We start from the raw sequence: 25,786 nt of genomic DNA, 5'->3' as shown, positions 1-25,786 counted from the left end.
GTTCTCTGGCGGTTTTTTTTTTTTTTCACTTTTTTCCCTCTCACCTTGACCGCCTTTGATGGTTTTTATAGTATTAGAAGAAATCAAACCGCACCCTGATCTCCGTCTCAGAGAGAAGCCTCAGTCTGGGTGCAGAAGCTGAATAAATTCCCCCTTTGCCGCTGGCAGCACAGGTTCTAAGTTGCAGACCCTGGGGGTGCAGGATCTTTTGCTCGTCCCCAAAGCCAAGGCAGTGGCGGCTGTCTGGGAGCTCCCGAACGCCAGAGAAGTTCCAAGCAGCAATCACACACTGAGATTTTGCCGCCAGCCTGGGCTGGGAGTGCCCGGCTTGTGCGCACCTCTTTTCAGAGGCGGATATGGGTCGGGCACGTGTCTGGGGCACTGAGAACGGGGCGCGGGTCCGTGAGCCCCAGGCTGGGCTTTTGCACGCCTCTGTCCGGGGAAGAGTTTCGCGCGCGCGCGGCTTAGACTTTGAAACAATGGCGTGGGTCAAGGAGCACCGGCTGGGCTTCAGTAATTCAGGGGAGCATGAGGGGCTTACGCATCTATCCTGACCTTTGTGGTAGGGCTAGCGCGCGTTCTGCAGACCGGCGGGGCTCCCATCCCCTCACAGGAGCCGGAACCCATGTACTCTGGGGTGCGCTGGCGGCTTAGGGACCAGGAGCGGTTTCTCTGCCACACTCTCTCTGCCTCAGCCCTGGGGAGGCCGTCTGGGACCGGGGACTTAAGCCCCTCTCCCTAGCCGCCCCGATTCCCACAATTTCCCCCCGCGATCCTTTGCTCTTTTGGAGTGCTTTCAACCAGTCTCCGAGTTACTGCTGGTCCCCAGACGCAGGGCGCTCTCACTCGGATTGGGGTATGACTTTCCCACCGGTCGACATTGGTGGCTCCCTCCCCCTTTGGTTTATCTTCCGATGTCAGTCCGCCGTTCCCATCCCGCTTTACCTGCTCACTGGTGTCTTCTGCCCCTGTAGAGATCCAGACGTGTATAATTCTGATCTCAGGCTGATTTCATGGGTGATCGGAGTACTTTGGTAGGTAATCAGCTCACTTTGGGGTACCAGCTGAAAAGACACCTCTTCCTACTACCCCACCATCTTGTCCCCCCCTCTGCATTTTTTTTTAATTTCTTTTTTTAAATTTTAGTTTAGTTTAGTCTAGTTTTTTTTTCTTTTTTTATTTTCATTTTCTAATATTCATATAGAGTTAAACTTCAAAGTAATCCCCTTTCTCCAATCAATACTACCCTTATAGGTAAACCAATTTTTAATCCCCCTTTATCTTAGGAAATTAAAGTTCTTTAACAAACACATAAAGATACATCAAGAAACAAATCAACCTTCCTTGCCCACACTGTGAATTTATAACCACTCTCCCAACTTTTTCTTCCAGCAGTGTTTCTGTGTTTTTGTGTTTGTCTTGATAATATATAAATCTTACACTTGGGGTTAATCTTGATGAGGTTCTTCCTTTATTTGTTTATATATATATATTTTTTTCTCTTTTCATATACTTTTATCAGTCTTTTTATTTCTCTCTTTTTGTTTGTATACATCATAAATCTTACCTTGGGGTCCATTTGGGCTGAAGTTTCTCTTTTATCTTCCCTTTCTTTCTTTTCTCTCTCTCTCTCTCTCTCTTTTTTTCTTTTTCTTTTCTTTTGTCTCTCATTTGGGTGGGTAATCCTGATTGCTCAGAAGCATTCCAGGATGCACTTGACTGCACTACGGCTAATACATCCAGCTACATCTGTTCAGCCATCTCTCACCAAAATGACTAGGAGGAGGAATGCCCAACAGAAGAAAAATACAGAGGATAGGCCTTCTACAACAGAGCTAATGAATATCAACATAGACAATGTGTCAGAAAGAGAATTCAGGCTAACAATTATCCAGGCAATAGCTAGGTTGGAGAAAGCCATGGATGACCAAATGGAATTGATTAGTGCTGAACTAAAAGCGACCAGACAGGATGTTCACAATGTTAGGGAGGAGCTTAAAACTACCAGGGATGAGGTTTACAATGCTCTCAATGAGTTCCAATCTAATCTAAATTCTCTCAAAGCTAGAGTAACTGAGACAGAAGATAGAATTAGTGATCTGGAGGACAAACAGAAAGAGAGAAAGGATCAGGAGAGAGCCTGGAAAAAATAGCTTAGAAGCCATGAAAACAGAATCATGGAAATAAATGATGCCATGAAACGTTCCAATGTCAGAATTATTGGAATCCCTGAAGGGGAGGAGAAAGAAAGAATTCTAGAAGACATAGTGGAACAAGTTCTTCATGAAAATTTTCCCAATCTCACAAATAGAACCAGTGTTCATGTACTAGAAGCTGAACGGTCTCCACCCAAAATTACAGATTCCTGAAAAACATCAAGGCACCTGATAGTCAAATTGAGGAATCATAATTGTAGCCGATAAGACAAAGAGGCTCTTTACTTACAGAGGAAAGCCCATCAGAATAACGTCAGACCTGACAACAGAGACCTGGCAAGCCAGAAAGGGCTGGCAAGATATATTCAGGTCACTAAATGAGAAGAACATGCAGCCAAGAATACTTTATCCAGCAAGACTGACATCAAAATGGATGGAGAGATAAAGAGATTCCAAGACCGGCAAGGCTTAAAAGACTATGCAACCACCAAGCCAGCACTGCAGGATTATTAAGGGAGGTTCTATAAGAGGAAAAATCCTAATAATAGCATTGAACAGAAATATAGAGACAATCTACAGAAAGAAAGACTTCAAAGGTAACTCGATGTCAATAAAAACGTATCTATCAATAATTACTCTCAATGTGAATGGCCTATATGTGCCCATAAAATGGCACAGGGCTGAAGATTGGATAAAACGACAGGACCCATCCATATGTTGTCTACAAGAGACCCATTTTGAACCTAAAGATACAGCCAGACTGAAAGTGAAGTGATGGAGAAGCATCTTTCATGCCAATGGGCCTTAAAAGAAGGCTGGGGTAGCAATTCTCATAACAGACAAATTAGATTTTAAAATAAAGACTGTAGTCAGAGATACAGAAGGAAAATACATCATTCTTAAAGGGACTATACACCAAGATGACCTAACAATTGTAAATATCTATGCCCCCAAAATGGGAGCAGCCAATTACATAAGGAAACTGATAATCAAGATAAAGAGTCATATTAATATGAATACATGAATAGTACGAGATCTTAACACACCTCTCTCAGAAATAGACAAATCTTTGAAGCAGAAAATCAATAAAGAAACAAGAGCATTGAATGACATATTGGACCAGATGGACCTCATATATATATACAGAACATTCCACCCTAAAACAACAGAATACTCATGCTTCTCAAGTGCAAATGCAACCTTCCCTAGAATAGACCACATTCTGGGTCAAAAATCAGGTCTCAACTGTTACCAAAAGACTGAGATTATTCCCTGCATATTCTCAAATAACAATGCTTTGAAACTGGAGCTCAATCACAAGGAAAATTTTGGAAGGAACTCAAACACCTGGAAGTTAAAGACCACCTTGCTTAAGACTGCTTGGATCAACCAGGAGATGAATGAAGAAGTGAAACAATTCATGGAAACCAATGAGAATGAAGACACTTCATTCCAAAACCTATGGGACACATCAAAGGCAGTCCTAAGGGGGAAATACATAGCCATCCAAGCCTCCCTCAAAAAAAACTGAAAAATCCATGACAAACAAGCTGTCTCTACACCTTAAAGAACTGGAGAATCAACAACAAATCAAACCAACTCCACACATAAGAGAGGAAATAATCAAGAATAGAGCTGAGATCAATGAGATAGAAACCAGAGATATAGTAGAACACATCAATGAAACTAGAAGCCGGTTTTTTGAAAGAATCAATAAGATCAATAAAGCATTGGCCACACTAACCCCAAAGAAAAGAGGGCCCAAATTCATAAAATTATGAATGAAAAGGGAGAGATCACAACAAACACCAAGGAAATAGAAACAATCTTCAGAAGTTATTATCTACAGTTATATGCCAATAAGCTTAGCAACCTAGATGAAATGGATGCATTCCTGGAAAATTATAAACTCCCAAAATTGAGCCAGGAAGAATCTGAACCTGAATAGACCAATATCTAGTAACAAGATTGAAGCAGTGATCAAAAACTTCCGAAAAAACAAGAGCCCAGGACCTGATGGATTCCCTTGGAATTCTATCAAACTTTCAAAGAAGAAATAACACCTATTCTCCTGAAGCTTTTTCAAAAAATTGAAGCAGAAGGAAAACTTCCGGACCCTTTATATGAAACCAGCATTACCCTGATCCCCAAACCAGGCAAACACCCTACCAAAAAGGAGAATTTCAGACCAATACCACTGATGAATATGGATGCTAAAATACTCAACAAGATCCTAGCAAATCGGATCCAACAGCACATTAAAAAGATTATCCGCCACGACCAGATGGGATTCATTCCTGGGCTACAAGAATGGTTCAACATTCACAAATCAATCAATGTGATAGAACAAATTAATAAGAGAAGAGAGAAGTACCACATGGTCCTCTCAATTGATGCAGAAAAAGCATTTGACAAAATCCAACATCCGTTCCTGATTAAAACGCTTCAAAGTATAGGGATAGAGGGAACAATCCTGAACTTCATCAAATCTATCTATGAAAGACCCACAGCAAATATCATCCTCAATGGGAAAAAGCTTGCAACATTCCCATTGAGATCAGGAACATGAGAAGGATGCCCACTTTCACCACTCTTGTTCAAAATAGTATTAGAATTCCTAGCAACAGAAATCAGACAACAGAGAGAAATAAAAGGTATCCAAATTGGTAAGAAAGTAGTCAAACTCTCTCTCTTCGCAGATGAAATGTTTCTTTATATGGAAAACCAAAATTACTCCACCCCCAAACTACTAGAACTCATTCAGCAATTCAGTAATGTGGCAGGATACAAAGCCAATGTATAGAAATCAGTGGCTTTCTTATACACGAACAATGAAAACACAGAAAGGGAAATTAGAGAGTTTATTCCATTTACTATATCACCAAGAACCATAAGATACCTGGGAATAAACCTAACCAAAGAGGTAAAGGATCTGTACTCGAGGAACTACAGAACACTCATGAAAGAAATTGAAGAAGACACAAAAAGATGGAAGACCATTCCATGCTCTTGAATTAGAAGAATAAACATGGTTAAAATATCTATACTCCCTATAAAAATCTATACTTTTAATGCCATTCTGATCAAATTCCACCAGTATTTTCCAAGAGCTGGATCAAATAATCCCAAAATTTGTATGTAATCAGAAGAGACCCCGAATCGCTAAGGAAATGTTGAAAAACAAAAATAAAACTGGGAGCATCCCGCTACCTGATTTCAAGCTTTACTACAAAGCTGTGATCACCAAGGCAGCATATTACTGGCATCAAAACAGACACATAGACCATTGGAACAGAGTAGAGAGCCCAGATATGGACCCTCAACTCTATGATGAAATAATCTTTGACAAAACAGTAAAAAATGTACAGTGGAACAAAGACAGTCTCTTGAGTAAATGGTGCTGGGAAAACTGGGCAGCTATATGTAGAAGAATGAAACTCGACCATTCTCTTACACCATACACAAAGATAAAGTCGAAATGGATAATAGACCTCAACGTGAAACAGGAATCCATCAGAATCCTAGAGGAAAACATACGCAGTAACCTCTTCAATATCAACCATAGCAACTTCTTTCAAGATATGTCTCCAAAGGCAAAGGAAACAAAAGCAAAAATTAACTTTTGGGACTTCATCAAGATCAAAAGCCAGTGCACAGCAAAGGAAACAGTCAACAAAACAAAGAAGCAACCCTCGGAATGGGAGAAGTTATTTGCAAATGACAGTACAGACAAGAGGTTGATATCCAGGATCTATAATGAACTCCTCAAACTCAACACACACGAAACAGGCAAACACATCAAAAAATGGGCAGAAGATATGAACAGACACTTCTCCAATCAAGACATACAAATGGCTATCAGACACATGAAAAAATGCTCATCATCATTAGCCCTCAGGGAGATTCAAATTAAAACCACATTGAGATATCACCTTACACCAGTTAGAATGGCCAAAATTAGCAAGACAGGAAACAACATGTGTTGGAAGGGATGTGGAGAAAGCAGAACCCTCTTCCACTGTTGGTGGGAATGCAGGTTGGTGCAGCCACTTTGGAGAACAGTGTGGAGATTACTCAAGAAATTAAAAGTAGAGCTTCCCTATGGCCCTGAAATTTCACTCCTGTGTATTTACCCCAAAGATACAGATGTAGTGAAAAGAAGGGCCATCTGTACCCCAATGTTCATAGAAGTAATGGCCACAGTTGTCAAACTGTGGAAAGAACCAAGAGGCCCTTCAATGGATGAATGGATATAAAACAAGTCCATATACACTATGGAATATTATGCCTCCATCAGAAAGGACGAATACCCAACTTTTGTAGCAACATGTATGGTACTCGAAGAGATTATGCTGAGTGAAATAAGTCAAGCAGAGAGAGTCAATTATCATATGGTTTCACTCATTTGTGGAGCATAACAAATAGCATGGAGGACAATGGGAGTTAGAGAGGAGAAGAGAGTTGAGGGAAATTGGAAGGGGAGGTGAGCCATGAGAGACTCTGGACTCTGAAAAACAGTCTTAGAGGTTTAAAGGGGTGGGGTGTGGGAGGTTGGGGGAACCAGGTGGTGGGTATTGGAGAGGCACAGATTGCAAAGAGCAGTTGGTATGGTGCAAAAACAATGAATACTGTTACACTGAAAAAAAAAAATGAAACCTCAACAAATGCAAGATAATTGACATATGTCCTTATATTGTTCTCTAACCTTAAGCTTAACCTTAACCTTAACCATTATTGTAGCCCTAAACCAAATCTTAATCCTGGTTCTGAGGAAAAAAAAGATTTGATATAATGCAATATTCCTCAGCCATAAGAAAGAATGAAATCTTTCTATTTGCAAACATCGATGCAACTAGAGAGTTATTATTCTAAGTGATGTAAGTCTGTCAGAGAAAGACAATTTTCATATGATTTCATTCACATGTGGAATTTAACAAAACAAAGGAGCAAAGGGGGAAACAAGAGAGAGAAAGACAAACCAAGACAGACTGTTAACAATAGAGAATACATTGGTGGTGACCTGAAGGGAGCGGGTAGGGGGATAGGGGAAAACAGGTGATGGGGATTAAGAAGAACACTTGTGATGAGCTGATGAGCCATAGTTACTGTATGGAAGTATTTACTCACTATAGTGAATACTTGAAACTTTTATTACACTGTATGTTAACTAACTGGAATTAAAATACAAATTTTAAAAATAAAATAAAATGTTCTATCCTGATTTCTCCCAACAAAAAAATAAATGACGTATACAACTTGATGATTTGATATACGTACACATTGTGAAATAATCACTATAATGAAGTAAATTTTCACATCCAGCACTTCATGGAGACTTTTTTTTTCATAATGAGAACACTTCAGATTCACTTTCAGCAAATTTCAAAAATACAGTGCAGTATTACTAACAATAGTCACTGTGTGGTGTTTTAGATCCTCAGAAATTAAATATCTCATAACTAAAATTTTGTACCCTTTAACCAGTATCTCCCCAATTTTCCCACTCCCCATCCCCCTGAAAACCATCATCCAATGCTCTGTTACTAGAAGTTGAATTCCTTTCTCTTTCTCTCTTTTCTTTCTCTTTCTTTCTTTTTCTTCTTTCTTTCTTCCTTTTTTTCCTTCTCTCTTTCCTTCCTTCCACTTATAGATGAAATGGTGTAGTATTTTTCTTTCTTTGTATGACTTATTTCACTTAGCATAACACACTCCAGTTTCACCCATGTTTCAAATGAAAGGATATCATTATTTTTATGACTGTATAATGTTCCATTGTATCTTTATCCATTCATCCTTCAACAGACACCTGTTGTTGTTGTTTTTCCATATTTTGGCTACTGTGAATAATGCTACAGTAAACATGAAAGTACAGGTAGTAGCCAACAGGTACATAAAAAGGTGTTTAATACCACTAGCCATCAGGAAATACAAATAAAGACCACAATGAGATGTCATGTCACAATTTTCAAAATGACAAAAGATAACAAAAGACAGTAAGGATTTGGAGAAATGGGGACCTGTGTACACTATTGGTGGGACTGCATATTTGTATGGCCACTGTGGAAAACAGTATGTATGAAGATCCCTCAGCATTCTTAGTTTAAACTCAATTTATTCAATAGAATCTTATTAGTTAAGTAAAGCAATAAAAATAAATAAATAAATAACCAAGTCAAGTAGGTCCTGCTTTTCTTTTTCCCAAACTGCCAAGTTGCTCTGATTGGATTTGTGTTATGAATTTTACTTTTTTTTAAGATTTTATTATTTTTTTATTTGACACAGAGAGAGACAGACAGAGTGGGAGGGGCAGTGGGAGAAGGAGACTCCCTGCCAAGCAGGGAGACCGATGTGGGACTTGATCCCAGGACCCTGGGATCATGACCTGAGTCAAAAGCAGACGCTTAACCGACTGAGCCACCCAGGCATCCATGAATTTTATTATTTTAAGACTTTATTCATTTATGTGAGAGAGACAGCAAAGCAGGGGAAGCCGCAGGAAGAGGGAGAAGGAGAAGCAGGCTCTCCACTGAGCAAGAAGTCGTATGCAGGGACTGGATCCTGGGATCTTGGCCTGAGACAAAGGCAGACACTTAATAACAGAGCTACCCAGGTGCCCCCTGTGGTATGCATTTTAATGTGTATTTCAAAACTTTTCTAAGTTCTTTGTATTTTTGTAGGTAGACTGAATAGGTCAGTCTGAATCAGTTTGAATAGTTAGTTATTTAACTGTTTCTAAGTGTGTTTCAGTATGTATATGTGTGTGTGAGCATATGCAGCTGTTCACACAGATGTCATGCATCTTTGCCTAAGCAAAGTATCAGGAATGGCTCTAGAAGGGATGTAAGAGGTGACAGGCTAGCCTGCAAGATGCTCTTTGTGACTCTGTTTCTGTATTGCAGAAAAAGGAGTTTTAGATCTTGTCAGAGCTAACTTAATTAAGGGTATAAGCATTCAGCTAGAGGATTAATAAGTTCTGGAGAAATAATATACAACCTGGTGACTCTATATAACAATACTGTGTTATATACTCAAAATGTGCTAAGAGAATAAATCTGTTCTCCCCACACACAATGAAAGAAAGGTGAGGTGATGGACAGGTTAATTAGCTTAATCAGGGGCATCATTTCACAAGTATACATAAGTAAAAACATCACTGCGTACATCTTAAATATATACAATATTTGTCAATCATACCTAAATAAAACAACAAATAAAGAAGGAGTCAGGGAAGAAGTTAAGTGAGTTCTTCCCTGTTAGGGCATTGACCATAGTTCTGAACTTTCAGAATAGAAAAATCACAATGCTATGGACTGAATTATAACCTCATCCTATTCATATGTTGAAACCCTAATTCCATTGCCTTAGAAAGCATATTTGAAGATAGGCTCTTTAAAGTAATAATTAACTGGGCGCCTGGGTGGCTCAGTGGGTTAAGCCACTGACTTCAGCTCAGGTCATGATCTCAGGGTCCTGGGATCGAGTCCCGCATTGGGCTCTCTGCTCAGCAAGGAGCATGCTTCCTCCTCTCTCTCTCTGCCTGCTTGTGATCTCTCTCTGTCAAATAAATAAATAAAATCTTTAAAAAAATTATATTTAGAGGGGACAAGATGGCGGGGTAATAGGAAGAGGCGTCTTTTCAGCTGGTACCCCAAAGTGAGCTGATTACCTACCAAGGAACTCTGATCACCCATGAAATCAGCCTGAGATCAGAATTATACACGTCTGGATCTCTACAGGGGCAGAAGATGCCAGTGAGCAGGTAAAGTGGAATGGGAACAACGGACTGATATCAGAAGACAAACAAAAGGGGGAGGGAGCCACCAGTGGCGACCGGTGGGAAAGTAATACCCCAATACGAGCGAGAGTGCCCTGCGTCTGGGGACCAGCAGTAACTCGGAGACTGATTGAAAGCACTCCAAAAGAGCAAAGGATCGCGTGGGGAAGTTGTGGGAATCGGGGTGGCTAGGGACAGGGGCTTAAGTCCCCGGTCCCAGACGGCCTCCCCAGCGCAGAGGCAGAGAGAGTGCTGCGGAGAAACCAGCTCCTGGTCCCTAAGCCGCCAGCGCACCCCAGAGTGCGGGGGTTCGGGCTCCTGTGAAGGAATGGGAGCTGCGCTGGTCTGCAGAACGCGCGCTAGCCCTAACACAAAGCTTGAGATGCGCGCGCACATCCCTCGAGCTCCCCTGGTTACTGAGGCCCGGTGGGCGTTCCTTGACCCGTGCCATTGTTTCAAAGCCTAAGCCGCGCCCGCGCAAAACTCTTCCCAGGACAGAGGCACGCAAAAGCACAGCCTGCGGCTTACGGACCAGCACCCCGTTCTCAGTGCCCCAGACGCGCGCCCGACCCACAGCCGCCTCTGAAAAGAGGTGCGCACAAGCCAGGCACTCCCAGCACGGGCCGGTGGCAAAATCTCAGTGTGTGATCACTGCTTGGAACCTCTCTGGCGGTCAGGAGCTCCCAGACAGCCGCCACTGTCTTGGCTTTGGGGACGAGCAAAAGACCCTGCACCCCCAGGGTCTTCAACTTGGAACCTGAGCTGCCAGCAGCCAAGGGGGAATTTATTCCGCTTCTGCACCCAGACTGAGGCTTCTCTCTGAGACGGAGATCAGGGTGCGGTTTGGTTTCTTCTAATACTACAAAAACCATCAAAGGCGGTCAAGGTGAGAGGGAAAAAAGTGAACAAGCAAAAAAAAAACCGCCAGAGAACAAAAGCCTGAAAAAAACCAGTTTCCCCAGAGCCCACCACCTTGAGGGGGGCGGGGGGACTCAACTCAGGAAACATCATTGACTGACAACCCACGTGGCAGGCCCCTCCCCCAGAAAACAAACCAAGAAAGAAAAAAAAAAGGACTACAAGAGAACCACCACTACTTCATAGGAAAACATGTATTATTCACTCGTTTCCACTATTCCGGTTCAAATATATATATTTTTTACACATAGGTAATTTTTTTAACCTATTTACCATCACAGCGAGCTGTACAGTACATCAAATTCCATAATAACTTTCTAACCTGAACTTTTTGATACATACACCTATGTTTTTCTTTTGCATTTTTGTTTTTTTGAATTCCTTTTTTTTTAATTTTAGTTTAGTTTAGTCTAGTATATTCCTTTTTATTTTTATCCTCTAATATTCATATAGAGTTAACTTCAAAGTAATCCCCTTTCCACAATCAATACTACCCCTATAGGTAAACCAATTTTTAATCCCCTTTATCTTTGGAAAGTTGAGTCCTTTAACAAAGATATCAAGATACATCCAGGAAGAATCAAAACAACCTTCCTCGCACACACTGAGAATTTATAAGAACTCTTCCATCTTCCTCCACCAGTGTTTTGTGTTTTTTCAGTTTGTCCTGATAGCATATAAATTTTACACTTGTGGTTCTTTTTGACGAGGTTCTTTCTTTATTTGCATATATATATATATATATATATATATATATATATATATATTCTTTTCTTTCTCTTGCCATATAATTGTATCAGTCTTCTTACCTATTTTTGTTTGTCTACTTCATAAATCTTACCTTGGGGCCCATCTGGGCTGAACCTTCTCTTTCATCTTCCCTTTCTTTCCTGTCTCTCTCTCTCTTTTTTTTTCTTTTTCTTTTACTTATTTTCCTTTTTCTTTTCTTTTGTCTCTCGTTTGGGTGGGGAATCCTGATTGTTCAGAAGTGTTCCAGGGTGCACCTTGACTGCACCAGAGTTGATACATCCAGCTACATCTGTTCAGTCTTCTCCCACCAAAATGACTAGGAGGAGGAATGCCCAACAGAAGAAAAATTCAGAGGATGGACCTTATGAAACAGAGCTAACGGCTATCAACATAGACAATATGTCAGAAAGAGAATTCAGGCAAACAATTATCCAGGCAATAGCTAGGTTGGAGAAAGCCATGGATGACCAAACAGAATTGATTAGGGCCGAACTGAAAGCGACCAGACAGGATGTTCACAATGTTAGGGCGGAGCTTAAAGCTACCAGGGAGGAGGTCCACAATGCTCTCAATGAGTTCCAAACTAATCTAAACTCTCTCAAAGCTAGGGTAACTGAGACAGAAGATAGAATTAGTGATCTGGAAGACAAACAGATAGAGAAAAAGGATCAAGAGGAAGCCTGGAACAAACAGCTTAGATCCCACGAAAGCAGAATCAGGGAAATAAATGATGCCATGAAGTGTTCCAATGTCATAATTATTGGAATTTCTGAAGGGGAGGAGAAAGAAAGAAGTCTAGAAGATACGGTGGAACAAGACCTTCAGGAAAATTTTCCGAATCTCGCGAATGAAACCAGCGTTCATGTGCTAGAGGCTGAACGGTCTCCACCCAAGATTATACACTCCAAAAAAACAACATGACACCTGAGGTCAAATTGAGTAATATAATTGTAGGTATAATCTCTTGAAAGCCGCCAGGGCAAAGAGGCTCCTTACTTACAGAGGGAAGCCCATCAGAATAACGTCAGACCTCTCCACAGAGACCTGGCAAGGCAGAAGAGGCTGGAAAGATATATTCAGGTCACTAAATGAGAAGAACATGCAGCCAAGAATACTTTATCCAGCAAGACTGACATTCAAAATGGATGGAGAGATAAAGAGGTTCCAAGACCGGCAAGGCTTAAAAGACTATGCAACCACCAAGCCGATACTGCAGGAAATAATATGGGGGGTTCTATAAAAGAGGAAAAATCCCAAGAATAGCATTGAACAGAAATATAGAGAGAGTCTACAGAAAGAAAGACTTCAAAGGTAACTCGATGTCAATAAAAACGTATCTATCAATCATCACTCTCAATGTGAATGGCCTAAATGCACCCATAAAGTGGCACAGGGTTGCAGATTGGATAAAACGACAGGACCCATCCATATGCTGTCTACAAGAGACCCATTTTGAACCTAAAGATACACGCAGACTGAAAGTGAAGGGGTGGAGAAGCATCTTTCATGCCAATGGGACTCAAAAGAAGGCTGGGGTAGCGATTCTCATATCAGATAATTTAGACTTCAAACTAAAGACTGTAGTCAGAGATACAGAAGGACACTACATAATCCTTAAAGGGACTATCCACCAAGATGATATAACAATTGTAAATATCTAAGCTCCCAATATGGGAGCAGCCAATTACTTAAGAAAACTGTTAATCAAGATAAAGAGTCATATTGATATGAATACACTAATCGTAGGAGATCTTAACACGCCTCTTTCAGAATTAGAAAGATCATTGAAGCAGAAAATCAATAAAGAAACAAGAGCATTGAATGAAACATTGGACCAGATGGACCTCATAGATATATACAGAACATTCCACCCTAAAACAATAGAATACTCATTCTTTTCAAGTGCACACGGAACCTTCTCCAGAGTAGACCACATACTGTGTCACAAATCAGGACTCAACCGATACCAAAAGACTGAGATGATTCCCTGCATATTCTCAGATCACAATGCTTTGAAACTGGAGCTCAATCACAAGGAAAAGTTCCGAAGGAACTCAAACACCTGGAAGCTAAAGACCACCTTGCTTAAGAATGCTTGGAAAAACAGTCTGAGGGGTTTGAAGTGGCGGGGGTGTGGGAGGTAGGGCTACCAGGTGGTGGGTATTATAGAGGGCACAGCTTGCATGAAGCACTGGGTGTGGTGAAAAAATAATGAATACTGTTTTTCTGAAAATAAATAAATTGGGAAAAAAAATGCTTGGATCAACCAGGAGATCAAAGAAGAACTGAAACAATTCATGGAAATCAATGAGAATGAAGACACTACAGTGCAAAACCTATGGGATACAGCAAAGGCGGTCTTAAGGGGAAAATGTATAGCCATCTTAGCCCTACTCAAAAAAATTGAAAAATCCAGAACACACCTGCTGTCTCTACAACTTAAAGAACTGGAGGATCAACAACAAATCAAACCAACTCCACACGTAAGAAGGGAAATCATCAAGATTAGAGCTGAGATCAATGAGGGAGAAACCAGAGATACAGTAGAACGTATCAATGAAACTAGAAGCTGGTTTTTTGAAAGAATCAATAAGAACAATAAGCCACTGGCCCCACTAATCCAAAAGAAAAGAGAGAAAGCCAAAATTCATAAAATTATGAATGAAAAGGGAGAGATCACAACTAACGCCAAGGAAGTAGAAACAATCATCAGAAGTTATTACGAACAGTTATATGCCAATAAGCTTAGCAACCAAGATGAAATGGATGCATTCCTGGAAAATTATAAACTACCAAAATTGAACCAGGAAGAAATCAACAACCTGAATAGACCGATATCTAATAACGAGATTGAAGCAGTGATCAAAACCTCCCAAAAAACAAGAGCCCAGGACCTGACGGATTCCCTGAGGAATTCTACCAAACCTTCAAAGAAGAAATAACACCTATTCTGCTGAAGCTGTTTCAAAAAATTGAAGCAGAAGGAAAACATCCAGACTTTTTCTATGAAGCCAGCATTACTCTCATCCCCAAACCAGGCAAGGACCCTACCAACAAGGAGAATTTCAGACCAATATCACTGATGAATATGGATCCTAAGATTCTCAACAAGATCCTAGCCAACAGGATCCAACAGCACATTCAAAAGAGTATCCACCATGATCAGGTGGGATTCATCCCTGGGTTACAAGGATGGTTCAACATTCACAAATCAATCAATGTGATACAACAAATTAATTTGAGAAGAGAGAAGAACCACATGGTCCTCTCAATTGATGCAGAAAAAGCATTTGACAAAATCCAACATCCGTTCCTGATTAAAACGCTTCAAAGTATAGGGATAGAGGGGACATTCCTGAACCTCATCAATTCTATCTATGAAAGACCCACAGCAAATATCATCCTCAATGGGAAAAAGCTTGAAGTCTTCCCATTGAGATCAGGAACAAGACAAGGATGCCCACTTTCACCACTCTTGTTCAACATAGTATTAGAAGTCCTAGCCACAGCAATCAGACAACAAAGAGAAATAAAAGGTATCCAAATTGGTAATGAAGAAGTCAACCTTCTCTCTTTGCAGATGACATGATTCTTTATATGGAAAACCCAAAAGACTCCACCCACAAACTACTAGAACTCATACAGCAATTCAGCAGCGTGGCAGGATACAAAGTCAATGTGCAGAAGTCAGTGGTTTCTTATACACTATCAATGAAAATACAGAAAGGGAAATTAGAGAATTGATTCCATTTACTATAGCACCAAGAACCATAAGATACCTGGGAATAAACCTAACTAAAGAGGTAAAGGATCTGTACTTGAGGAACTACAGAACACTCGTGAAAGAAATTGAAGAAGACACAAATAGATGGAAGACCATTCCATGCTCTTGGATCGGAAGAATAAACATTGTTAAAATGTCTATACTGCCTAGAGCAATCTATACTTTTAATGCCATTCCGATCAAAATTCCACTGGCATTCTTCAAAGAGCTGGAGCAAATAATCCTAAAAATTGTATGGAATCAGAAGAGACCCCGAGTCGCTAAGGAAATGTTGAAAAACAAAAATAAAGCTGGCGGCATCACCTTACCTGATTTTAAGCTTTATTACAAAGCTGTGATCATCAAGACGGCATGGTACTGGCATAAAAACAGACACATAGACCAGTGGAACAGAGTAGAGAGCCCAGATATGGACCCTCAACTCTATGGTCAATTAATCTTCGACAAAACAGGAAAAAATATACAGTGGAGAAAAGACAGTCTCTTCAATAAATGGTGCTGGGAAAACTGGACAGCTATATGTAGAAGAATGAAACTCGACCATTCTCTTACACCGTACACAAATATAAACTCAAAATGGTTAAAAGACCTCAATGTGAGACAGGAATCCATCAGAATCTTAGAGGAGAACATAGGCAGTAATTTCTTTGATATCATCCACAGCAACTTCTTTCAAGATATGTCTCCAAAGGCAAAGGAAACAAAAGCGAAAATAAACTTCTGGGACTTCATCAAAAGCAAAAGCTTGCACAGCAAAGGTAACAGTCAAAAAATCAAAGAGGCAACCCACGGAATGGGAGAAGATATTTGCAAATGACAGTACACACAAAAGGTTGATATCCAGGATCTATAATGAACTCCTCAAACTCAACCCACACGAAACAGACAAACACATCAAAAAATGGGCAGAAGATATGAACAGATACTTCTCCAATCAAGACATACAAATGGCTATCAGACACATGAAAAAATGCTCATCATCATTAGCCCTCAGGGAGATTCAAATTAAAACCACATTGAGATATCACCTTACACCAGTTAGAATGGCCAAAATTAACAAAACGGGAAACAACATGTGTTGGAGGGGATGTGGAGAAAGACGAACCCTCTTACACTGTTGGTGGGAATGCAAGTTGGTGCAGCCTCTTTGGAGAACAGTGTGGAGATTCCTCAAGAAATTAAAAATAGAGCTTCCCTACGACCCTGCAATTGCACTCCTGGGTATTTACCCCAAAGATACAGATGTCGTGAAAAGAAGGGCCATCTGTACCCCAATGTTTATAGCAGCAATGGCCACAGTCGCCAAACTATGGAAAGAACCAAGATGCCCTTCAACGGATGAATGGATAAGGAAGATGTGGTCCATATACACTATGGAGTATTATGCCTCCATCAGAAAGGATGAATACCCAACTTTTGTAGCAACATGGATGGGACTGGAAGAGATTATGCTGAGTGAAATAAGTCAAGCAGAGAGAGTCAATTATCATATGGTTTCCCTTATTTGTGGAGCATAACAAATAGCATGGAGGACAAGGGGCGTTAGAGAGGAGTAGGGAATTGGGGTAAATTGGAAGGGGAGGTGAACCATGAGAGACTATGGACTCTGAGAAACAGTCTGAGGGGTTTGAAGTGGCAGGGGTGTGGGATGTTGGGATACCAGGTGGTGGGTAGTATAGAGGGCACGGCTTGCATGGAGCACTGGCTGTGGTGAAAAAATAATGAATACTGTTTTTCTGAAAATAAATAAATTGGAAAAAAATATATTTAAAGTAATAATTAACTTAAAATGACACTGTTAGAGTAGACCTTGTTTCAAAATGACTGGTGTCATATGAAAAGGAGATCTGAATACACAGATAGACAGACACCAGGGATGAACAGACATGTGAAGACACAGAACTACCATTTACAAGCCACGGAGAGATGCCTCAGGAGAAACTAACCCTGATGGCCCCTTGATCTTTACAAAACTGTATCCTCCAGAATTGTGAGAAATAGATTTCTGTTATTTTAGCTACAGAGTTGTGTTGCTTTTTTTTGTTTTGTTTTGTTTTTTTGTATTTTGCTATATCAGCCTTAGCAAACTAATACATTTGTTTCCATTACAACTTTCCACACACACATTCATTAACAGGCACAAATGCATGAAAAAAGATAAATTAAAAGTATATATTTTTTACCTGTTGTGGGGAGTCACATTGGGGATTAAGATTTCAACATATAAATGGAGAGTACACAACTCTGTTCATAACAGTACAGGCAATTAGCTATAGAAATCTGAACTTTGTGATAGAGGTGCTGACCATAGATATAACATGGAAAGTCTTAAGGATTTAGTATTTGAACCCATTGGACTAGAGGAGGTCAATAAGGGAATTTGTGAAATGGAAAAAAAATGTTACTTAGGAGCACAAATTAAATGCCATCCTTGTCCTGCCATTTTGTAGACATGACCTTGAGCAAACCCACTCAAAGCTCTACTGACCTCATCTTTAAGGTGGTACTCATAATAAATAGCTCTTTACAGAGTTAATTAGGAGTAATCTTCATAATTCATGGATACTTCAAAATTTAGATAAATCTATAATTGGTGTAAAATGACTCATATTGGAATAAATTATGTCAGATACATATTCCAATGCCTGCATTCCTATATGCATTATATACTCATTAACAGAATAGATTTGAAATTATTCATTCATTGAATAATAATTATAAAAATAAATATGTATTGAATGTTGGCAACATGCCAGGTATCATATCAAGACATATATTAGGACAATGGAGAATATAATAGTTACCAGGATAGACACAGACCTTACCTTTACTGAGGTAAAAATTAGAATGATATTCTGCAAATCTTTTAATGTGCATATTAAAAAATAGAAGATAAGTAAATTTAAGAGGCTTGACTAATAGCCAGAACTAGCTAGTTCCAGTGCAATGTCCAAACTCAGTCTTGACAAATTTCAAAGGCCAAATTCTTAGTAATTATGCTTGCCCAAATCTTTACACAAATTAAAGAGTAAATTAATCATGGCTCAATTAGGGACCAGTGCTAGATTAATAAGAAATATGGACATTGGGGAGGGTATGTGCTTTGGTGAGTGCTGTGAAGTGTGTAAACCTGGCGATTCACAGACCTGTTCCCCTGGAGATAAAAATATATTATATGTTTATAAAAAATAAAAAAATTAACAAAAAGAAATACTATCTAGTGAAGTTTTTCCAGAATATATGTAAAAATGTACAGCTGTTAACTAAAGACATTAAAGGAAAGAAAATTGCAGATCAATGTGCTTTGGAATATAGATACAGAAATCATCCAATAAAGCAAATCAAATCTTGCAGAGCATGTTAAAAGCATTATACATGATGACAAATGAGATTTGGTATAGGAATGCAACGACAGTTCAGCAAACAAAAATCAATTTCTTATAATGCAAGAAGGAAACTGCTTCAACATGGTAAGGTAGTATAATTTTGAAAACACACACCTAACATCTAAATTGTGAAAAACTAAGATTACTCCCTAAAATCAGGGACAAGTCAACAGCATCCACTTTTACCACTTCTATTCAACATTATGCTGAAGTTCTAGCGAAAGTAATCATGCAAACAAAAGAAATAAAAACTCTCAAAATGAAAAGGGAGTAGTAAAAAGATCTCTATTCACAAATGGCATGATTTTTAATGTATATAATCCTGAAGAATCCACAAAACTGTTAGAGCTAATAAATTAATTGACCAAAGTTGCAAGACGTTTAATCAAAACACAAAATACAGTTGTATTTTTGTACATTAGCAATAAACATCCCAAAAGGAAATTAACAGAGTAATTCTATTTATAATTGCATGGAAGAAAGAAAATACTTAGGAATAAATTTAAGAATGTTTAAAGCTGATACACTGAAAACAATAAAATATTAATGAAAATACTGAAGACCTAAATAAATAGAAAGACATTAATATCTCTGATCGGGAAGACCTAATGTGTCTTAGATGGCAACATTCCCCAAAATGATCCATGGATTTTATACAACGCCTATCAAAACCCTAATGTTTTTGTTTTCATTGTTGTAAAAACATAAATGCCAAATCTCAAATTCATTTTTAATTACAAGGGACCCAGAATACCCAAAACAATGACGGGGGGGAACCTCATATTTTCCAATTTCAAAACTTACTAAAAATCTACAGTAAACAAAATTGGTCCTAACATAACAATAGATCAGTGCTACAGAATTGGAAGTACAGAAATAAACTCATACATCTGTGGCAATTGATTTTAGACAAGGGTGTCAAGACTATTCAATGGGGAAAGAATAGTTTCCTCAGCAAATGTTCCTGGAACAACTGAATATGTACCTATAAAAGAATGAAGCTGAACTGCTATCTAACACCATATTAAAACATACATACATACATGTTCAGGAACCTTATTACAAGGGCTAAAATTATACAACTCTTAAAAGAAAATACAGAAATAACACTGCATGAGTCTGGATTTGGCAATGGTTTCCTAAATGTAATACCCCAAACAAAAGAAACAAAAGATAAATACACTGGACTTCATGAAAGAAAAATTTCTTTGTCAAAGGACACTATGAAATATGAAAAAGGTGGAAAAAAAAACAGCACACAGATGAAAGAAAATATTTGCAAATGATCTGGCTATAAGAGATTTAATAATCAGAATATATAAAGAACTCTTCTTAACAACAACAACAACAAACAAACAAACAAACAGTGCAATGAAAAGTGGACAAAGGACCTGAATAAATCCTGCTCCAAAAAAGATCTCCAGAACTGTGATTCTTCAGAATCACAGAAGTACAAAAAATCCAAAAGTACATAAACAGATGCATAATACCATAAGTCTTTAGGGAAGTACGAATCAAAACTGTGAGGAAATATGTCTTCATCAGCAAACGAATAGGTAAATATAACATAGTGAAGGCACACAACGGAATAGTATGCAGCTACAAGAGTGAGTTAAATACTGACACGTGTTACAAGGTGGATGAAGAAGACATTATGCTAAGTGAAAGAAACCAAACACAAAAAGCCACAAAATGCATGATTTTATATATGTGGAATATTCACAATAGGTATAGCCTTAGAGAGAGAAAGCAGATTAATTATTGTCAAGGGCTGGAGAAAGAAAGCAAATGAAGAGTGACTTTGTAGGGGGTACATCTGTAGCGATGAGAAAGTTCTGTAAATAGATGGTGATGGTTGCAATATTTTGTGAATGCACTTAATTTCACTGATTTGTATATGCAAAAATTGTTATGCTAAATTCATTATGTGTATTTTAATACAACAAAAATAAGTTCATTTTAAAGAAAAGATGTTAGTTCATTGCTGTGTTGGATACCAATAATTATATGATTGAATTTTGAAGAAAATCTGTGAGCACAGGGTGATATACTCAACTAGTGAATCATTGAACATTATATCAAAAGCTAATGATGTATTATATCTTGATAATTGAATTTAAATAACAATAATAAAAAATAAAATTCTTAATGTCTTCTTCTCTCTCGAAAATAAAAAGAAGAAAATCTATAGCAACATGTACCAAAATTACTGTACTGAGCAAGTATTTCAGACTCTCTTCCACTGCATGATAAATCTTTGAGAGAGACTTGATTTCTATGTTCTGTAAGCAGTATTTAGCAGTATAAAAACTTTAAATGGTGTTTTATTCATAAAAATAACCATTTATTTGATTACAATGAAATTATAATTACTAAATAGAAGAAAAAATCTCCAAAGCTTCCTTCCCACCAATTTCACTCCCCTGATACATACATCACCTTCTGTCTTCCTTCTGAATGCTCCAGAGGATAAAATGAGTGTCTTGTGATTACACAGGCTTTATGACACACTAGGTCCTTTGAGAGTGGGTATATATTTCTCATTCTGGAAACACTATGAGCCATCCTCATTCTTTTTGCTAACAGTTTTCATAGGGAAAAATAGTATTTCTCTCTAACTAAAACCTATTCTGATTTTAAAATTTAAGAAAGTGTTCTTTAGACATACATTTGAACAGAATCTAATACGTCTGCCACCAATGACTTGGAGATTTCCAATATTTTCAGGGCTTCTCAAATCCCATGTCTACCTTCCTACTTTTTAATGTCACATCCAATGAATTCATGGGTTTTAACAATATTTGAAATAAAATACTCTGCATTATTTGATATTTCCACCCTCCATACAGAGAGATGCTGCTGCTAGCTCACCATCAGTAAGTGACATTCTTAGGTTTGCTTATTTGTTTGTTCATTTGTTTGTTTTTTATGGTATTTAAGATGAACTGGGATCACAAAGTTTTTGGTAGTTCCAGTTAAGTTTGATGAACACTGATGCATTTCAATAATCTAACTTGCTCTTCTTTAGGTCTTTGGTATTTTGGCAGGTTACCTACAGTCAGGAGTAGAGTTTATGACTGCATAATTGATTTAAAATTTGAACTCAAAACTTTTTCACAACTGTCTCCATGCTATCTTTCTTTGTCATGATGTCATAGGACTTGGGGTAAGATCACATTTTCAAGAATGATTATATTTACTGTGACAGTTTTGGTGAATCTCTGAGAATGAGAAAACCTCCCCCTTTACTTAAAGGGAATGTTATTTTTGTACTAAGAATCTGAATGCCTTGGGTGTAGATCCAGTTCCAGCACTGAGCAGCTCTGGGACTTTGGGTAAACCACTGAACATTTCTAGAAATAGATCAAATCACTACAAATGTCTCTATTTCCTCAAAAATTCTACTGAACTATTACCCCATGACTGACCTTATGGCTGCTATCTCTTGGTGACATTCCTACATTTTCTTCATATGTGAGCCCACAAAATATACATATCTCCACAGAGAGGATGCTTATATACATAGGGGACAATATGGTTTTGGGTTTTGCCTTTCACTTTTCTATGTCCTCATCAGCTCATCTGAGAGGGCTCTCTATATGGGGTAATCACCTCATTGTGTCATGACTCAGTTGCTCATATCTGCCCTCATTCACTTCTCCTCTCTCACATCCACATTTTGAAGCCACCCATGTCCTTGCAGCTCTCCATGTTTCCCCAGGTTATCAGAGGTCAGAATTCATTTCCCAGATGCTTTTTCAGAGCATCAGTGCTGCACTGCTCTGGTACATGCAAAGCAGATAATTATCTCAGCATTGTGGCTCAGTGAGGTCCACACTGGTACAGCTTCTATGTATAAATGTTGGCAACTGTCTGAAGCCCTCTGAGCCCCATTTTTACAGATGCATGATGGAAACGCTACACATATTTTGAAAATCTGTGAATAAACATGTGTGTTCAAGTCTATTTTCCTTGGTCAACTTCCCATTTTAGAGATGAATGAATTACACTCCCTGGGATTTAGAAAGGCAGACCTTTGAGTTTATAGCTGCTCTGTTCTTCACACCTGGATGGGTTCTAATTATGATCGATTTACTCTTCCTTTTAAAAGACAGGGGATAAAAAATCAATGTATTTGTAAGAAGGACCCTAGAGCTTTTCAAGGACATCTGAAGGACACTAAGATTGTACATATTTTCCCCCCATGGGGATTTCTGGTTTCTCACATTGTCCAACAGTTTGTTTTTTTCCACCTCATAAGATAATGGAATAATCTGGGTCATGAGTACATGACTCTGACCGTTCCAAGAGTTCTTCCCTGATACCACTGCTATGAGATTACACTGAACATTCCTTAACTATGCCTTTATATTGTTCTGCTCCATGTACCCATTATAATGACCTTTTTCACACTTTGCTCATTCAGTGACTGTTGATTAAAGGATTTTTGTGTACCAGACATGAGCTAGGCACTGGGGACCCAGAAGCAAACAAAATAAACAGAAAGCTAGGAGTCCATGGAAATTAAACTCCAGCAGAGTAAGACAGTTACAAACATAGTAACTTAGTATAGTATATTTGTTCCTTAGTGATAAGTACCATGGATAAAAACAAAGCTGGAAAGGAAGAGAAGGGAGTTGAGAGGGGTTTCAATATTAAATAGCACATTTGCTTCAGTGTATGGAAGTGTTCAATCGTTACACTGTAGGTTAACTAACTGGAATTTAAATAAGCACTTAAAATACCATTTTTTGTTTAATAAAAGATGACTTCTGAACAATAACCTGAAGGAGGTAAGAATTGAGTTTGTGGATGGATGTCTTGGGGGAAAGTCACTGAAAGCCTTGCTATAAGACAACAGGGCTGTTAAGAGCAGTATGATCATACTGTATCCTAAGATAATCTTCTAGCTTCTGTGGTGGGAACATTCTGAAGGGAACTAATAGGGAAAGCAGGAAAGCAAGTTAAGATATTAGATCAATAATCCAGGTGATAAATGATGGTGACGTAGGCCAGGATGGTAGCAAGGAGCTGCAAGAAGTGATGAGAATATGAATTTAATGTTAAAGCAAAATTTTGCTGATTGTGCGATTTAAAAGGGAAATATCATGGTGGACTCCATGTGGCGATTAACTAAAAAGGGGAGTAACACGGGCATGCTTTTATTGCCTCTGCAGTGTTTTATCACATGAAATCTTTTACCCAAGAAAACCTCACCACTAAACATTCAGGCTGACTCCAGATGTTGCTACTATAAGGAATATTTCAACAAAATAATCAGTACTAAGAACATTGCATGAATGTCCATTTTCCCCAGGCTATGCATATTCGCATGCTTCTCCAAACTGGCCTTCAGGAAGATGATGCAACATCATCCATGGAGCAGTTGAGTACATGCTTTCAAAAAAAATGGGTATATAAAAGACAAAAAGGAAAAAAAAATTAAATTAAAACACATTATTGAAATAAAAAAATGGGTATAAAATTATGTCTAAAGTCTGCTAACTTATATAGTCACTTGAGGCCCCATATTCTGTGCCCCCCACTCAGCACGGGTAGTCTTTTTGTCCCATTCCTGGATACACATGATGATGGAAATAGACAATGTAAGTTCTCCAGAAGTTTTTGTACTCCTGGGCTTCTCTACATGACCCTCACTAGAATCTATCCTCTTCATCCTTGTCTCAGGATATTATGTGGTGTCTATCTTGGGCAATGGCATCATCATTCTGGTTTCCTGCTTGGATGGGCACCTCCATACACCTATGTACTTCTTTCATGCCAACCTTTCCTTCCTAGACATTAGCTTTACCACAATCATTATCCCACAACTCCTGGTCAACCTCTGGGAACCACAGAAAACCACAAGCTATGGAGGGTGTGTGGTCCAATTCTATATCTCCCACTGGCTGGGGGCGACTGAATGTGTCCTCCTGGCAGTCATGTCCTATGACCACAATGTTGCCATCTGTAAGCCACTACATTACACTGTCATATGCATCCACAGCTTTGCCTCAGCTTGGCCCTTGCTTCATGGCTTGGGGGTCTGACCACCAGCGTGGTGGGCTCCACACTTACTATACTCTTGCCACTCTGTGGGAACAATCACATTGACCACTTCTTCTGTGAGATGCCCCTTATTATGCAACTGGCTTATGTGGACACCAGCCTCAATGAGGTGTAGATGTATGTGGCCAGCTTTATCTTTGTTGTCTTGCCTCTGGGTTTCATCCTGGTCTCATACAATCACATTGCCAGAGCTGTGATGAAGATTGGGTCAGCAGAAGGATGGAAAAACGCCTGCTCTTCCCATGTGGTGGTTGTGGCTCTGTTCTATGGGAACATCATTTTTATGTATCTCCAGCCAGCCAAGAGTAACTCTCATGAACAGGGCAAGTTCATAGCCCTCTTCTATCCTCTTCTCCCAATGCTGAATCCTCTGATTTACACGCTACAGAACAAGAAAATGAAGAAGGCTCTCAGGTGCTTTGTGTTAGAGAATTGCTGTGGCTTTGCAGGGTCAAGGGGGGATATTTAGAGACTTTAGTAATTTGTGAGGAGAAAGAAAAGACTGAAAGATATCAAAATTGACTTGAGGGGCAGGATACTCGGGAGATAGTTTCTCTTCCAATATTGCTTGAGTTCAAGGTAGGTGACAATCTGACATGAATGTGCTCATGCATCATTTTTCAGGCCAGGGTAAAAAGAAAGTATTTTCTGTTTTATTTTTTGCTAATAATCCTATTGTTTTGTTAGTTGTTCATATTGATATATACACATAATATATATGCTGTCTTATTGTTAATTGGTTGTATAGTCAAATACATTAGTTATTATTTTGTTCATTGTTTAGAGTAATTGCCTTTGGAAATGATCTGTGTGAAATCTTTTACATTTTTTCCCTAATATGTATAACTCCACAAGGCAAATATTATTAATCTCATAAAGGTTAACCAATTACAAAACTCTTAATATTTTATACTGAGATTTAACTCTATATCTATCTATCCATACACAT

The 25,786-nt window shown here is 38.8% G+C and overlaps 2 pseudogenes; both read left to right on the top strand.

Annotated features, from left to right (window-relative positions):
- LOC122911709 overlaps nt 1-21,853 on the top strand; it is an 84,855-nt pseudogene extending 63,002 nt beyond the window's left edge.
- Nucleotides 21,854-24,356: 2,503 nt separating this feature from the next.
- LOC122911642 lies at nt 24,357-25,306 on the top strand (annotated as a pseudogene).
- Nucleotides 25,307-25,786: the final 480 nt, after the last annotated feature.

Source organism: Neovison vison, chromosome 1 (assembly GCF_020171115.1).
Source record: "Neovison vison isolate M4711 chromosome 1, ASM_NN_V1, whole genome shotgun sequence".
Taxonomy (NCBI): domain Eukaryota; kingdom Metazoa; phylum Chordata; class Mammalia; order Carnivora; family Mustelidae; genus Neogale; species Neogale vison.
Note: the sequence above shows the minus strand (reverse complement) of the source record. Positions and strands in the feature narration are given on the sequence as shown.